General features: G+C 38.8%; 1 protein-coding gene across 1 annotated transcript in view; it reads right to left on the reverse strand.

Moving 5' to 3' along the window:
* thrap3a (thyroid hormone receptor associated protein 3a) overlaps positions 1-16,418 on the reverse strand; it is a 32,614-nt gene extending 16,196 nt beyond the window's left edge. The window contains exon 1 of the mRNA XM_061958536.2: positions 16,278-16,418. The gene's annotated coding sequence lies outside the window, so the exon portion shown is untranslated. The remainder of the gene's footprint in view (positions 1-16,277) is intronic.
* Between the last annotated feature and the right edge of the window lie 280 nt (positions 16,419-16,698).

Consider the following 16,698-nt stretch of genomic DNA (forward strand, 5'->3'; position numbering starts at 1 on the left):
ACTTCTTTGAATGTATATTTTTACTATTGTACTTTATTAATCCCGTTGTGTTACAATGTAAATGTGCACTACTTTTTAAATAGTTTCTTATATCTGTACAGCACTTTGGCCAGCTGGGGTTGCTTGCCTTCAAATGTGCTACACAAATGACTAAACTGAAACAAGTAAGGTTCTCCACTTAGATGTCATTTGGAACAGTTTCTTCCAAACCACACATTTAGCAGGCCGAGTGCATAGGACTGTCACCTAACAGAAAGAAGGTTCGGTTATAAAAATCTGCATTAGTTTGGGCTTTTCTATGTGCTCCTTGCTTGTACTCTTAGCGTTCTACAGCAGAGCATGTAGAACATGTACAATGTGTACTATATCGATCCAAACCATCTTCCTCTACAGTTAAGATAGCTTCCAGGGTCGTGGCTTCTGTTTTGATGGTCTCTATTGATAACCATCTGCAGCTGTTCCTACCTCGCATTGAACAGTCGGAAGCTTAATCACCGAGATTTTAGCCTCTTAATTGAGCGCCGGCGGCGTGCTTGGCTCTTTTAATCAGTCAACTCTGGATTTATTCACAAACATGCTCGCTTGTTCATGATTTCATTGTAAGGACCGTTAATGGATATAGCTTTTTACTTGTGCTTTCTCGCTGATATTAGAACTAATAATGCTGATGACTATGACAACAAGAAATAAGACAACCTGCATTAAAAATCATCCAACTTTGACTTAATTATCTCAGCAGGTACAGAATTTGGTGGACAGTGGAACCTACATGCCAGCAAAATCAGAAAGAGAATATACTGTAGGATAATACAAGAAAAAGATCACTACTTATCAAGAAGGATTCATCATCAACTCCAGTATATTTTAAAAAGGTCAGTACAAAGTACTAAAATACTGCAGATCGAAATAGTTCTTAACCCTTGTGTAATGTTCATATTGTTGTTACTCAGCCAGCGTTTGTGGGTCTGATGGACCCCTTGCATTTTGTGGCTTTTAATGCCTCACAATCAAACACTTTTATGTTAAAATACTGAACAGATGTTTACTTTATCCGAATAAACATCTGTTTAACATGTTGCATATTGTTATGACGGTGTCTGTTACTACATTATATATATACTTGCAGTGTGTATATAAAACATATAACATATTGTTATGAAGGTGTCTGTTACTGCATTATATATTCACTTGCAGTGTGTATATTGTACATATTACATATTGTTATGAAGGTGTCACTACATTATGTATATACTTGCAGTGTGTATATTGTACATGTTACATATTGTTATGAAGGTGTATGTTACTACATTATATATATACTTGCAGTGTGTGTATTGTACATCCTACATATTATGAAGGTGTCTGTTACTACATTGTATATATACTGTACTTGCAGTGTGTATATAAAACATATTACATATTGTTATGAAAGTGTCTGTTACTACATTATATATATATATATATATATATATATATATGTACTTGCAGTGTGTATATAAAACATATATATTTTTATGAATGTGTCTGTTACTACGTTATATATATTCACTTGCAGTGTGTTTATTGTACATATTATATATTGTTATGAAGGTGTCTGTTACTACATTATGTATATACTTGCAGTGTGTATATAAAACATTACATATTGTTATGAAGGTGTCTGTTACTACATTATATATATATGTGTATATATATACTTGCAGTGTGTATATTGTACATATTACATATTGTTATGAAGGTGTATGTTACTACATTTTATATATATATATATATATATATATATATATATATATATATATATATATATATACTTGCTGTGTGTATATAAAACGTTGATTGAGGGTTTTTAAGTTGTTTTAGAGGCTTTGAAGGCTACAACAATTACTTCCAGAAGCCGCATTTTGCAAGCTTCTTTTTTTTTTAAATATCATTTTTAGGATCCTAAAAAAAATGTGTTCTTGTCCCTCATAATGATTGTGAACAAAATTCCCAAAAAAGTGCAATTTCCTTCAAGACACCATAACAGCTGTAAGATCCCCCTCATCTGTTTTGTTTATTTTATTTGAGCTAAATAGCAGCTCTCATCAACAATGGGACTTGCAACTTGATCCGCAGCTCAAAGTGCCAGAGAACAAACAGTCCTCTCCATCATTAAGGGGCCAAGATGCCATCGGGGCAGGCAGCTGGAATCACATTTGCCATCCTCATGTGCCCTCAAGACGCAGCAACTGTCACTGGGGGTGCGTGCTGATTTTTTTAAATTTTTTTTGGAATAGCAGCAACATGAGCTGTCAAGGCATACTCAGGCAGTTTGGACAAACAACAGAAACTCAGGAGGAGATAAGCCACGCTGCTTCCTGCCCGCCTTTATTAAAGAAAAACAACTGCCTGTGGTCTCTCCATTCACTGCAAAAAGTCAGTGTTCAAAAACAAGAAACCAAGCAAAACATTTTTTTTTTTTTTTTCTTTCTTTAGTTTATTTCGAACATGAACACACTTACCGTACATCATAATACATCACACAATTTCATATCATTTCATTTTACATCATGCCTGAAAAGGAGTAGGAAGAAGCAAAGCTTATTTAATCCTACCCCTTTCCCACTTCAAAGCGTTTACAAATATATAGAATCATTTACTGACCTTTTTATATAATAAAATAACATCTATGAATTAGTATACAACAGTTTTGTAATATGTAATTAATTAATTAATTGAGTCATTATTAACATACTGAGATGAAGAATATCTTATTTTCAATAAGGTTGAAAGTATTTCTCATAATTCTTCTTTTTTGTACTCTGTAAGCACTATTATTTTGAACAACCTCTTAAACTGGATCATATCAGTACAATTTTTAACTTCTTCACTTAAAACTATCTGCCAATAGAACAAGAAAATGTGGCTTATCAAGACTTTCCAACACAAGTCAAATTAGCTAACTTCAATGAACCTAAAAATACCTTAAAATAAGTATATTCTCACTAATAAGTGCACTTTTCCTGGTAAAAAAAAAGGGACTTTTTTGCTCAGTATGTTGAAAAATATTCTTAAATGAAGTAAATGCTAGTGCCATTATCTTGACATAATGATATGCGCTCGGCATTACATTTCTTGAAACCAGCAAACTTATACTAAAAACTAATTTATTGTTCTTAATGGAAAGGCAACAAGGCAACCGCTTGTTACTCTCGGGGTCTCCTAGCCGCTCAGGCAAATCATATTGTCTAAAAATGCATTTTTCCATTGACAACATGACATCATCGTGCCAAGTGCGTGCTCTTTCAGTCAATTAGTGCGCATATATACAGCCCGGCCCCCGGCCAAACATTTTTTAATTGTAATTTTGAAGAATTTATCTGAATGTGCATGAACTATTTCTGTTCAAAATTGTTAGAAATGTTAAATGTTTAAATATTAACTGTCAGTTTACTGTACTGTGCCAACTGTACTACTATATGAGTACCTATTTTCTATTGCTTCATTGAAAATAAAACAGCAAAGTCCATTTGGCTGTCATCTGTTTTAATTATGAGACACAATTGTGTCAAAGTCATGATTTTTTTTTTTCATGCTTGAAGTAAGAAATGATGACTTTAAAAAAGTAGTTGTATACTTGTGAGTGTTGATGACACAGCTTTGCAACACTTGATATTCTAGTTTCAAGCATGTTTTACTCAATATAGGTCATCAAATCTCAGCAACAAGCTGTAATATCTTACTGAGATCATTTAGGACCAAAACACTTAAAACAAGTAAAACACTCTAACATAAAATCTGGTTAGTGAGAAGAATGATCTTATCAGACAGAAAATAAGCAAATATCACCCTTATTTGAGATATTTAATTTGACTTAGATTTCAGTTTGAATCCTGTGGCGAGGCCAGAGGAGGTCCTTTGTAAAACTTTCATGCAACATTCTTTGCTAAATGAATTTTCATCTGCTGCTGACTTTCTGAACAGTTGCATACAGACCTTCCTAACGCTACATCACACACCCCTTTACCGTGCGCTTGATCCACCTGAATGTGTGAATTCAAACAGGCACTCGCCTCTCCAACGCGCCTGTCATCGCCGCTTTTACACACGAGAAGGAACCCATCAACTTAAGTCGCTCATCTATTTTGGTCCATCTTTGAGAACACGTTGTCCAATAATGACTTATAGCTTCTTACTAACATGCACAGTTGCTACTTTTGGATTGCCGTTTGTAGTCCAGCATGAATGGGATGCTGTGAAGTGACTCGTGTGTGGTGTTCGGGTCTGTGGGACCCGTTTTCATTTTTTATTAAAAGAAAAATGATACGATTAATACATTTTCCAAACTGAGACTCATTGACTTTGGCTCATTTTCTGTGAAGAACATATATCAGAATACATATTTAATGACCACACACCATACACCCCCCCTACACATTTATATTACATATAAGATGTACGGGTCCACTGGACCCGGGGCTAATAGAACACACACACACACACACACAGCAGGCCTAGACAGGAGGAGGACAGAGTGTAAGTACACAGAACATCAGAGGGTCAAATGTGCGAGAAAATGAGAGCAGACAGTGTTGACAAACAATGTTGCAACCTTGTGTGAGAACCGCAGGTGCAGAAACACAAAAGAAGAATCCCTGTGGGATGCAGAAACTAGCAGAGACATTTTCCGTGCAACGTTTATATTGTTGTTACTCAGCCAGCGTTTGTGGGTCTGATGGACCTGTTGCATTTTGTGGCTTTTAATGCCTCACAATCGAACACTTTGATGTTCAAATACTGAACAGATGTTTATTGGGATAAGGTAAACATCTGTTCAGTATTTTAACATAAAAGTGTTTGATTGTGAGGCATCCGACCCACAAAGGCTGGCTGAGTAACAACAATATGAACATTACACAAGGGTTAAACATACAGTACAGACCAAAAGTTTGGACACACCTTTTCATTCAATGTTTTCTTTATTTTCATGACCATTTAAGTTAAAGTACCAATGAATGTCCCACACACACTAGGTGTGGTGAGATTATCCTCTGCGTTTGACCCATCACCCTCACCCCCTGGGAGGTGAGGGGAGCAGTGAGCAGCAGTGGTGATTTAACCCCCAATTCCAACCTTTGATGCTGAGTGCCAAGCAGGGAGGTAATGGCTCCCATTTTTATAGTCTTTGGTATGACTCGGGCCGGGGTTTGAACTCACAACCTACCGATCTCAGGGCAGACACTCTAACCCTGGCCTGGGCAATTATTTTGACTCGGGGGGCCAAATTTAGAGAAAAAAAATGTGCCTGGGGCCCGGTATATCTGACTTTTAGGAACACTAATACAAAACCTTACAATAATGTCTGAATGCTACAAACTGTCATGATCTGTGGCCCGTATCATGTTTTGTTATTTTCTGTTAGTTTTGGACTCCCTCAGTTCCTGTTTTGTGTACCCTTGAGTTCCTGTCATGATCCGTGGCCCGGATCATGTTCTGCTACGTGCGGGGGGTCGCAGCTTGCTGCGAGGTTCGTGTCCCCGGGATGCAAACGGACCACTCCGGACAGGACTTTCGGGTAGGAACATGATTTATTCTTCGAAACTCAAGGAAGTACCAAAAACCCAAAAAACAAGCCGAAGCAACAACGTGCCGATCGCACTGGAAGCTAAGTCTACCACTTAGTATAGACTAGAAGACAAGGAATACTCACGTAGAAGGTTCTGTGTAGCAAACAAAAGAAGCCAGGCCGACTGACCGGCAGAGGCAGGCTTAAATAATGCCTCTGATTAGGGCTCGGGGAACAGGTGAGCGTCCCGAACACCAATCAGAGGCAGGTGAAAACATAAGCAACCGAGGCAACCAAAACAAACTCAAGGGTACACAAAACAGGAACTGAGGGAGTCCAAAACTAACAGAAAATAACAAAACGTGATCCGGGCCACGGATCACGACACAAACGTTATGACGGACCGCCCTAAAAACGGAATGGAATTTGAAATATTTTTTTACTGAATGAGAAACCCAGAATGTACATGAAAATAAAGAATGTGGGATTTAAAATATTAACTATGAACAATAAAACACTGAATATTGACAATATATGATCCTCACAGCCCCTCTCCATCCACATATTTTACAATCAAGCGAAATGCAACAAACTTGGTGCCTGGTCTGAGGTGCTGTGACTTAGATTACCATTGTAACTAATTAGATTACCATAGTAACTACTATATCATGCAAAAATGCAGATTCCAACCATTGAAATACTTTGTATAGTTGAAGACTTACGGTCATTAGAAAACATCACTGCACAACAGCTACACTTTCCATCTTAAAGATCTAAAAAAAAATATTCGGGAATGTCCGGCGGGCCAGATTGAAAAGCTTAACGGGCCACAAGTGGCCCCCAAGCATTAATTTGCCCAGGTCTGCTCTAACCACTCGGCCACTGAGCAGGTTTACATTGTAGATTACATTTAATTTACATTGTAGATTGTCACTGAAGACATCACAACTATGAATGTTATGTACTTAACAAAAAAAGGTGAAATAACTGAAATCATGTTTTATATTCTAGTTTCTTCAAAATAGCCACCCTTTGCTCTGATTACTGATTTGCACACTCTTGGCATTCTCTCCATGAGCTTCAAGAGGTAGTCACCTGAAAGAGTTTTTAACTTCACAGGTGTGCCTTATCAGGGTTGATTAGTGGAATTGTTTGCTTTATCAATGGAGTTGGGACCATGATGTGAATGAGAAGGTGTGTCCAAACTTTTGGTCTGTACTGTATTTTGGGGTGATGTAATATGAAAGTTTCATGTCACGGTTATTTTGACCAAAATGATCACATTTACCATTTGTCGGAATAATTGTATCTGAGTTATCACAAAGCGTGTTACATTGAGTTCAGCTCGCCTGGCGAGAAGACAAAAGCTGTCTTTGATCCTACCAAGAAGAAGGCTTGTAAAACGCCACTGTGTAGGATGGGAAGCAGCATGAAGGTGTTCTGTTTCTTTGATGTATTGTAATCCATAGAAAGATTTTGTCTTGACCCGAGAACTACAAAGCGGAGAGAAAGCAGGACATGCCCAAGCTCGAGGCACCTCTTCTTTGAACTGTTTTACGACCTTTTTTTTTAACTGTTTGTATCAAAGGCGATGGCTCTTGACAACCCCCCTCCCTTAGAAACAGCTGTTGCCATGTAATCAGGGAAAGTCTAAATAAAAGAGGAGGCGTCCAATCTTTCGTCAGAGCGTGGAACACTGTCTAAGGCACGGGTCGGCAACCCGCGGCTCTAGAGCCGCATTGCGGCTCTTTAGCGCCGCCGTAGTGGCTCTCTGGAGCTTTTTCAAAAATGCATGAAAAATGGAAAAAGATGATGGGGTAAAAAAATATTTTTTGTTTTAGTATGTTTTCTGTAGGAGGACAAACATGACACAAACCTCCCTAATTGTTATAAATCACACTGTTTATATTCAACATGCTTCACTGATTCGAGTATTTGGCGAGCGCCGTTTTGTCCTACTAATTTTGGCGGTCCTTGAACTCACCTTAGTTTGTTTACATATATAACTTTCGCCGACTTCCCAGGACGTGTTTTATCCTTTTTCTGTCTCATTTGGTCCACCAAACTTTTAACGTTGTGCATGAATGCTCAAAGGTGAGTTTTGTCGATGTTATTGACATGTGTAGAGTGCTAATCAGACATATTTGGTCACTGCATGACTGCAAGCTAATCGATGCTAACATGCTATTTAGGCTAGCGATATGTACATATTGCATCATTATGCCTCATTTGTAGCTACATTTGAGGTCATTTAGTTTCCTTTAAGTCCTCTTAATTCAATGTATATCTCATGACACACTATCTGTATGTACTATGGCTTTTAATTTTTTGCGGCTCCAGACAGATTTGTTTTTGTATTTTTGGTCCAATATGGCTCTTTCAACATTTTGGGTTGCCGACCCCTGGTCTAAGGGTACAGGTGTGCGCGTTTCTCCTCATTGAGCCAAATTTAATTCTGTCTCTGTTTAATTCCTTACGTCTTGTCTTGTTTAATAGATGTCATCAGTGTTTGTAATTTGCTAAAGTTGTATTTTTGTAAAAAAAAAAAAAAGGGTGTTGGGGATCTTCACCTTCAGTTTGTGATGTTGTTACATATGTTCACTTTCTGTTTTCATCATTCATTTAAGTATACAGTACACACCTTCTCCTCATTCAATGTGTTTTCTTTATTTTCATGACTATTTACATTGTAAATTGTTACTGAAGGCATCAAAATTATGAATGAACACATGTGGAGTTATGTACTTAACAAAAGGTGAAATAACTGACAACCCATTTTATTTTCTAGTTTCTTCAAAATAGCCACTCTTTACTCTCATTGCTGCTTTGCACACTCTTGGCATTCTCTCCATGAACTTCAAGAGGTAGTCACCTTTCCAACAGTCTTGAAGGAGTTCCCAGAGGTGTTTAGCATTTGTTGGCCACTTTGCCTAATCAGAGCAAAGAGTGGCTATTTTGAAGAAACTAGAATATAAAACATGTTTTCAGTTATTTCACCTTTTTTAATGGAAATAGTCACGGAAATAAAGAAAAGGCATTGAATATGAAGGTGTGTCCAAACTTTTGGCCTGTACTGTATATTCTTCACTTTGCGCTAAGAGAGCACAGCTTGTTAGCAGCACAATTCAAAAGCAGCATTCAATGTGTTTTTATAAGTTTAGATTGGGCTAATGTTGTTTTAAAACAGGGAAATACATTCATTTCTCCTGTATTCATGATGGCATTTCAGCTATCTTGCTTCACAGTAAATAAGCAGTGTCGACAATCTGAGTGTATTAAAGTGTGTTTATCAGTCACGGCGTTACCATCATTTTAATTCAAAACGGTAATACTAACCATCAGGCGTTTTAGCACAGTTAATCACTCTGCCATTTATTATTAACCCCCTAGCTGTGTAAATTTAGTGTATATTGACACAATTGCTTACGATAAAACACTGTAACATCCATGCCAGGCCAGTAGTTGGCCATGTCACTTTGCACAAAAAGATGCACACTTTCTTTTGAATAGACTTAGCATTGTCATTTGAACGATGTGTTGTGCTGCTTGTGAGCCTTGTGCGAATTTGATTGATTGATTGATTGATTGAGACTTTTATTAGTAGATTGCACAGTACGGTACATGTTCTGTACAATTGACCACTAAATGGTAACACCCCAATAAGTTTTTCATCTTGTTTAAGTTGGGGTCCGCGTGAACCAATTAATGGTAAAAATGCTTGTCTTGTCTTAGAACTTACGCCAATTTTCACAAAGACTGTATACAGAAAGCTTGAAGGATGCAGGTGACCACTTTGAGACATTCTGGGCATTACAGATGCTCAAACTAAGCCATTGCCGCTCTGACGTCATGGAGGGGACAACAATCCCAGCCATCCATCCATTTCTACCGGTTTTCCCTCTGGGTTGCGGGGGGGGGCGTCACCCTTTCCCAGCTAATATAGGTCAAATACAGTATCGTGGTACCGAGGGTTACGAGATGACTTCGTTCTGTGATGCAGCTCAAAAAATGGTATTGTTAAAGGGGAACATTATCACCAGACCTATGTAAGCGTCAATATATACCTTGATGTTGCAGAAAAAAGACCATATATTTTTTTAACCGATTTCCGAACCCTAAATGGGTGAATTGTGGCGAATTAAACGCCTTTCTATTATTCGCTCTCGGAGGAAGCAATCCGCCATTTTCTCAAACACCGAGTCAAATCAGCTCTGTTATTTTCCGTTTTTTCGACTGTTTTCCGTACCTTGGAGACATCATGCCTCGTCGGTGTGTTGTCGGAGGGTGTAACAACACGAACAGGGACGGATTCAAGTTGCACCAGTGGCCCAAAGATGTGAAAGTGGCAAGAAATTGGACGTTTGTTCCGCACACTTTACCGACGAAAGCTATGCTACGACAGAGATGGCAAGAATGTGTGGATATCCTGCGACACTCAAAGCAGATGCATTTCCAACGATAAAGTCAAAGAAATCTGCCGCCAGACCCCCATTGAATCTGCCGGAGTGTGTGAGCAATTCAGGGACAAAGGACCTCGCGAGCACGGCAAGCAATGGCGGCAGTTTGTTCCCGCAGACGAGCGAGCTATCGACCCTAGCTTCCCTGGCCTGCTGACATCAACTCCAAAACTGGACAGATCAGCTTTCAGGAAAAGAGCGCGGATGAGGGTATGTCTACAGAATATATTAATTGATGAAAATTGGGCTGTCTGCACTCTCAAAGTGCATGTTGTTGCCAAATGTATTTCATATGCTGTAAACCTAGTTCATAGTTGTTAGTTTCCTTTAATGCCAAACAAACACATACCAATCGTTGGTTAGAAGGCGATCGCCCAATTCGTCCTCGCTTTCTCCCGTGTCGCTGGCTGTCGTGTCGTTTTCGTCGGTTTCGCTTGCATACGGTTCAAACCGATATGGCTCAATAGCTTCAGTTTCTTCTTCAATTTCGTTTTCGCTACCTGCCTCCACACTACAACCATCCGTTTCAATACATGCGTAATCTGTTGAATCGCTTAAACCGCTGAAATCCGAGTCTGAATCCGAGCTAATGTCGCTATAGCTTGCTGTTCTTTCCGCCATGTTTGTTTGTGTTGGCATCACTATGTGACGTCACAGGAAAATGGACGGGTGTATATAACGATGGTTAAAATCAGGCACTTTGAAGCTTTTTTTAGGGATATTGCGTGATGGGTAAAATTTTGAAAAAAACTTCGAAAAATATAATAAGCCACTGGGAACTGATTTTTAATGGTTTTAACAATTCTGAAATTGTGATAATGTTCCCCTTTAAACAGTGTCGCCTTTTAAATGAATTTAAATCAATTTAATCCATGCTTGCCCCCACAAACACCATGTAATGTAATAATAATGTCTAACATTTACCTCGGAGATTGAACTTTTCACGATATTTCCTTCGAGCTGATTTTCTGTTAAACCCACCAATATTGATCAGTTTAGATCAGGGGTGTCCAAACCTTTTGACTAGGGCTCAAACAATTTGGCCGTGGGCCGAAAACTGACTGCATGCAAAACAACCATAAAAAAAAAAATATATATACATATATATATATATATATATATATTATATATATATACATACCTGCCAACTACTCCGGTTTTCCCGTAATTAGTACGGTTTTCATCAACCTATTCCGGGTTACGGTTGCAGTGATAAAAAATACGGTTTTTCATTAATTAAAAAAAATATTTTTTTTTTAAGTTTTATTCACGAAATCGCGTAACAACAATGACATTCGACCTGCTTCCCGTAACTTCCTATCGAGCCATTCCGCGAGGCTATTTATAGCACTGCTGCCAAGCATGAGGCACCTGTTGTCATTGTTTCCAAACGAGCGAACGATCATGGAATCAGCCGGAGAAAAATCGCATACGAGTCTTAAACCGAAAAGAAAACTGCAGTCATTCGGTGAAGAATATTCAAAAGCCTATCCGGGAATAATTATCCGTTCCAAAAAGGGTGGAAACTACGCGAATTGCACCTTGTGCAGACAAGATTTTTCGATCGGACACGGAGGAATTAGCGATGTAAAAGACCACGTTGGGACAAAAAAACACAAGTCTAATGCCGTTGCTAGCGATACAAGTGGAAAACTTTCAACGTTTTTCGGATTTTAGCCACAAAAAGGTAATGACACCAATGTTATCTATTGGAATTGTTTAGTACTGTTATACTGTTAAAAGTGTTTATACTATTTATGCTTTCAAGTCCAAGTTGAAGAAATCTTGTTAAATGTTGACAGCATAACTACCAAAATACAGAAGTATGTCCTTAATATTTTTGCAGTGCTATTTCTGTTGAAAAGTTAAAATGATTACATTAGAGATGTGATGTGCCACTTTTCAAGTGTCTGATGGCTTAAATTAATTTTCATTAATTTTTCATATTTTGAATTATTTTGAAAGGCTTACAAAAAAACTACATTTGAATTGTAATTCCATGCTATTGACAGGACTATTAATTTTAATGAAGTTAGCTTACCATGTTTACAGTATGATAATTGTGATAGAAATGTGAATTTTAGGCACAGAATATTTTTTACAATTGAACAAGGCAGTAGATTATACAAGCTTGGACAGAAAGTTGATAATGACACCAATTTTTTTTTTTAATGGAATTGTTTAGTACTGTTTTACCATTTGTTTACTGTAAAAAGTGTTTATACTGTTTATACTTTCAATTAACAAATTGAAGTCTTGTGAAAGGTTGACAGGATAACTGGCATTAACTGTCAAAATAATTTCAAACTATTGAAGTTAGCTTACAGAATAAACATGTCAATCAACCCATATGATTTTTGCTGTAATATTTTTGTTTTGAAAAGTCACTGTGACTGATAGAAAAGTGATGGTTTTAGCAACATTTTAACCTGTCTGAATGCTAATAATCATTTTTGCGTCGGAGGGCGAAGCCTGAACCCCCCACCAGGACTTTGTCCTGGACCTACCGGGGCCTGCGGCCCCTGGACCCTGGCTACTAGGTTTTTCTGATTTCAAAAGTTGGCAGGTATGTATATATATATTCTGAATATTAAGAATATGTACAAGTTCAACTCCTACCTTGTTTACTTCCGTGACGACCTCTTTAAAGCTTTGTAATCAATCAGAAATATCAAGACGCTACAAGTCAAGAATGGACAAGTGTGGAGAGAGTGTTTTGCATTTTTCCCATCATGCCTTGCAATGAATGGGTAAAAAATGTTGAATGTTTTATGGTGATGGAACGTACATTTTTATGATATCCACAAAGTTCAGTGAGCAGGTTGTGTTGTGTGACCATGTGTGTTGACTTTTTGCGCTGGTAGATTTTATTTTATTTTTCTGCACCATGACTCGGAAAGGTTGTTTGGATTGGGTCATATACGTTAATGATGTGCTTATGACAACAAGAATGTATGATCATGGACACTGACCTGACTTTCTTACATTGTCCACAAAATGGTGACAATGTTAATCTGTCTAACTATGATAAAGTTCAGCTGCTTCACTAATTTGACTATTTTATTGTTTTTGGTGATTTGTTTCTTAAATTCAATGAACATCTTTCGCTTCTTCTCAGCACTATCTTTCACACTCATTTACTTCGTTCCTATGGTTGGAAACACTAAGTTTAGTGCTATGGTTATGTCAATCTCTAGCTATAAACTATTGCTAGCAGGTAAGACCGGGTGTTTTAGTCTGATCTTCTGGGGTTCACTGTGACATCCGCTACGCCAACTAGTGGTGGGGAGGCTCGTAATAATTAGCAACAACAACATTGTCATTGTCAACAACAAAAACATAGCAATTAGTCGAGAGACTGCTCTTATCCCGAAAAACTTGTTAGCTGGGACACTTGTATCCCGCGGTATCTCTGTGTATGTTTAGCTATCAGAACACATCTCTATATGCGTGGTACAGTAGTGAACAGTGAATAGACCACAGGACTGCCGACATATGTGAATAGAGACACATATCTATATGTGTGGTACAGTAGTGAACAGTGAATAGACCAAAAGACTGCCAACATATGTGAATAGAGACACATCTCTATATGCCTTGTACAGTAGTGAACAGTGAATAGACCAAAAGACTGCCGACATATGTGAATAGAGACACATCTCTATATGTGTGGTACAGTAGTGAACAGTGAATAGACCACAGGACTGCCAACATATGTGAATAGAGACACATCTCTACATGTGTGGTACAGTAGTGAACAGTGAATAGACCAAAAGACTGCCAACATATGTGAATAGAGACACATCTCTATATGCGTGGTACAGTAGTGAACAGTGAATAGACCACAGGACTGCCAACATATGTGAATCGAGACACATATCTACAGTATATGCGTGGTACAGTAGTGAACAGTGAATAGACCACAGGACTGCCGACATATGTGAATAGAGACACATCTCTACATGTGTGGTACAGTAGTGAACAGTGAATAGACCACAGGACTGCCAACATATGTGAATAGAGACACATCTCTACATGCGTGGTACAGTAGTGAACAGTGAATAGACCAAAGGACTGCCAACATATGTGAATAGAGACACATATCTTACTATTATGTTGGATCCACTATGGACTGGACTCTCACAATATTATGTCAGACCCACTCGACATCCATTGCTTTCGGTCTCCCCTAGAGGGGGGGGGTTACCCACATATGCGGTCCTCTCCAAGGTTTCTCATAGTCATTCACATCGACGTCCCACTGGGGTGAGTTTTTCCTTGCCCGTATGTGGGCTTTGTACCGAGGATGTCGTTGTGGCTTGTGCAGCCCTTTGAGACACTTGTGATTTAGGGCTATATAAATAAAGATTGATTGATTGATTGATTGATCTACAGTACATGCGTGGTACAGTAGTGAACAGTGAATAGACCATAGGACTGCCAACATATGTGAATAGAGACACATCTCTATATGTGTGGTACAGTAGTGAACAGTGAATAGACCAAAAGACTGCCAACATATGTGAATAGAGACACATCTCTATATGCCTTGTACAGTAGTGAACAGTGAATAGACCATAGGACTGCCAACATATGTGATTAGAGACACATCTCTATATGCGTGGTACAGTAGTGAACAGTGAATAGACCACAGGACTGCCAACATATGTGAATAGAGACACATATCTACAGTATGTGTGTGGTACAGTAGTGAACAGTGAATAGACCAAAGGACTGCCAACATATGTGAATAGAGACACATCTCTATATGCGTTGTACAGTAGTGAACAGTGAATAGACCACAGAACTGCCAACATATGTGAATAGAGACACATCTCTACATGCGTGGTACAGTAGTGAACAGTGAATAGACCAAAAGACTGCCAACATATGTGAATAGAGACACATCTCTACATGTGTGGTACAGTAGTGAACAGTGAATAGACCAAAAGACTGCCAACATATGTGAATAGAGACACATCTCTACATGCGTGGTACAGTAGTGAACAGTGAATAGACCACAGGACTGCCAACATATGTGAATAGAGACACATCTCTACATGCGTGGTACAGTAGTGAACAGTGAATAGACCACAGGACTGCCGACATATGTGGATAGAGACACATCTCTATATGTGTGGTACAGTAGTGAACAGTGAATAGACCACAGGACTGCCAACATATGTGAATAGAGACAGATATCTACAGTATATGCGTGGTACAGTAGTGAGCAGTGAATAGACCACAGGACTGCCAACATATGTGAATAGAGACACATATCTACAGTATATGCGTGGTACAGTAGTGAACAGTGAATAGACCACAGGACTGCCGACATTTGTGAATAGAGACACATCTCTATATGCGTTGTACAGTAGTGAACAATGAATAGACCACAGGACTGCCAACATATGTGAATAGAGAGACATATCTATATGCGTGGTACAGTAGTGAACAATGAATAGACCACAGGACTGCCAACATATGTGAATAGAGACACATATCTATATGTGTGGTACAGTAGTGAACAGTGAATAGACCACAGGACTGCCGACATATGTGAATAGAGACACATCTCTATATGCGTTGTACAGTACTGAACAGTGAATAGACCAAAGGACTGCCAACATATGTGAATAGAGACACATATCTACATGCGTGGTACAGTAGTGAACAGTGAATAGACCAAAAGACTGCCAACATATGTGAATAGAGACACATCTCTACATGTGTGGTACAGTAGTGAACAGTGAATAGACCAAAAGACTGCCAACATATGTGAATAGAGACACATCTCTACATGCGTGGTACAGTAGTGAACAGCTGGGGTTGATCAGGGATGATCCCCCTTCCCAACAGGACATACTTTTTATATCCCAGGACTCCTTAAATACTTTGTCCCTTTAAACCAGATGCAAAGACATGTCTTGCCAGTATATTTGGCAATGTGCTCATATGTCTGCTGTGGGTGGAGTGGGCGAGCCCCACGGCGCGATAGACAGAGAACAACTTTCCCATTTGGGGAAGGAAAAAAAAATAAGGCACCTTGTAAATCCTCATGTGAGCATCCATTGTGTCCAAGTACACTCCACATTCTCACTCCTCCTAAACACTACACTTAGAAATAAATCCCAGAAAAAAACACTGCGTGTTGCTTCACGGCTGCTGCTATATTGCCACAAATGATGCGACTATATTTAGATTTCCCACACATTTTTCTCCAAATCACCCCAGAGCAATAAAAAGTGTTCTTTCAGAGAAGATCCAAAACTTACCAGTCAGCGTCTTAAGTCTAAGGTGGTCCTGTCACATTGGTCCACCAAAGATCCTCAATAGTTGAAATGGTCTGCTTGTCTGCATGAGCGCCTGTCTGACTTTTGGCAGCACGTGCGTGTGTGTGCCATTCTGTATGTGTGTGTGTGTGTGTGTGCGCGCACAGCAGCAAGGCGGGAAGGAGGCGCGGTCTAGGCGGGACGCCTTTCCTGCACTGCAAACTTTATTTTGCTTAGTCTTTGCGCCACCAAAAGTGCCTAAAACCTGTTAAACTTCCTAATAATGTGTTCCTAATCTTTGTTTATGACACAATGCTGCACATTCCAACGTGATAATGTGTGCAGTAAAGTCTAAAACAATGCTTTCAGAATGTATAAATATTCCATGTAACCGACCATAGCTGTGAAGTTCTCGAAATTTGAG

Source organism: Nerophis lumbriciformis, linkage group LG04, assembly GCF_033978685.3.
Source record: "Nerophis lumbriciformis linkage group LG04, RoL_Nlum_v2.1, whole genome shotgun sequence".
Lineage (NCBI taxonomy): Eukaryota > Metazoa > Chordata > Actinopteri > Syngnathiformes > Syngnathidae > Nerophis > Nerophis lumbriciformis.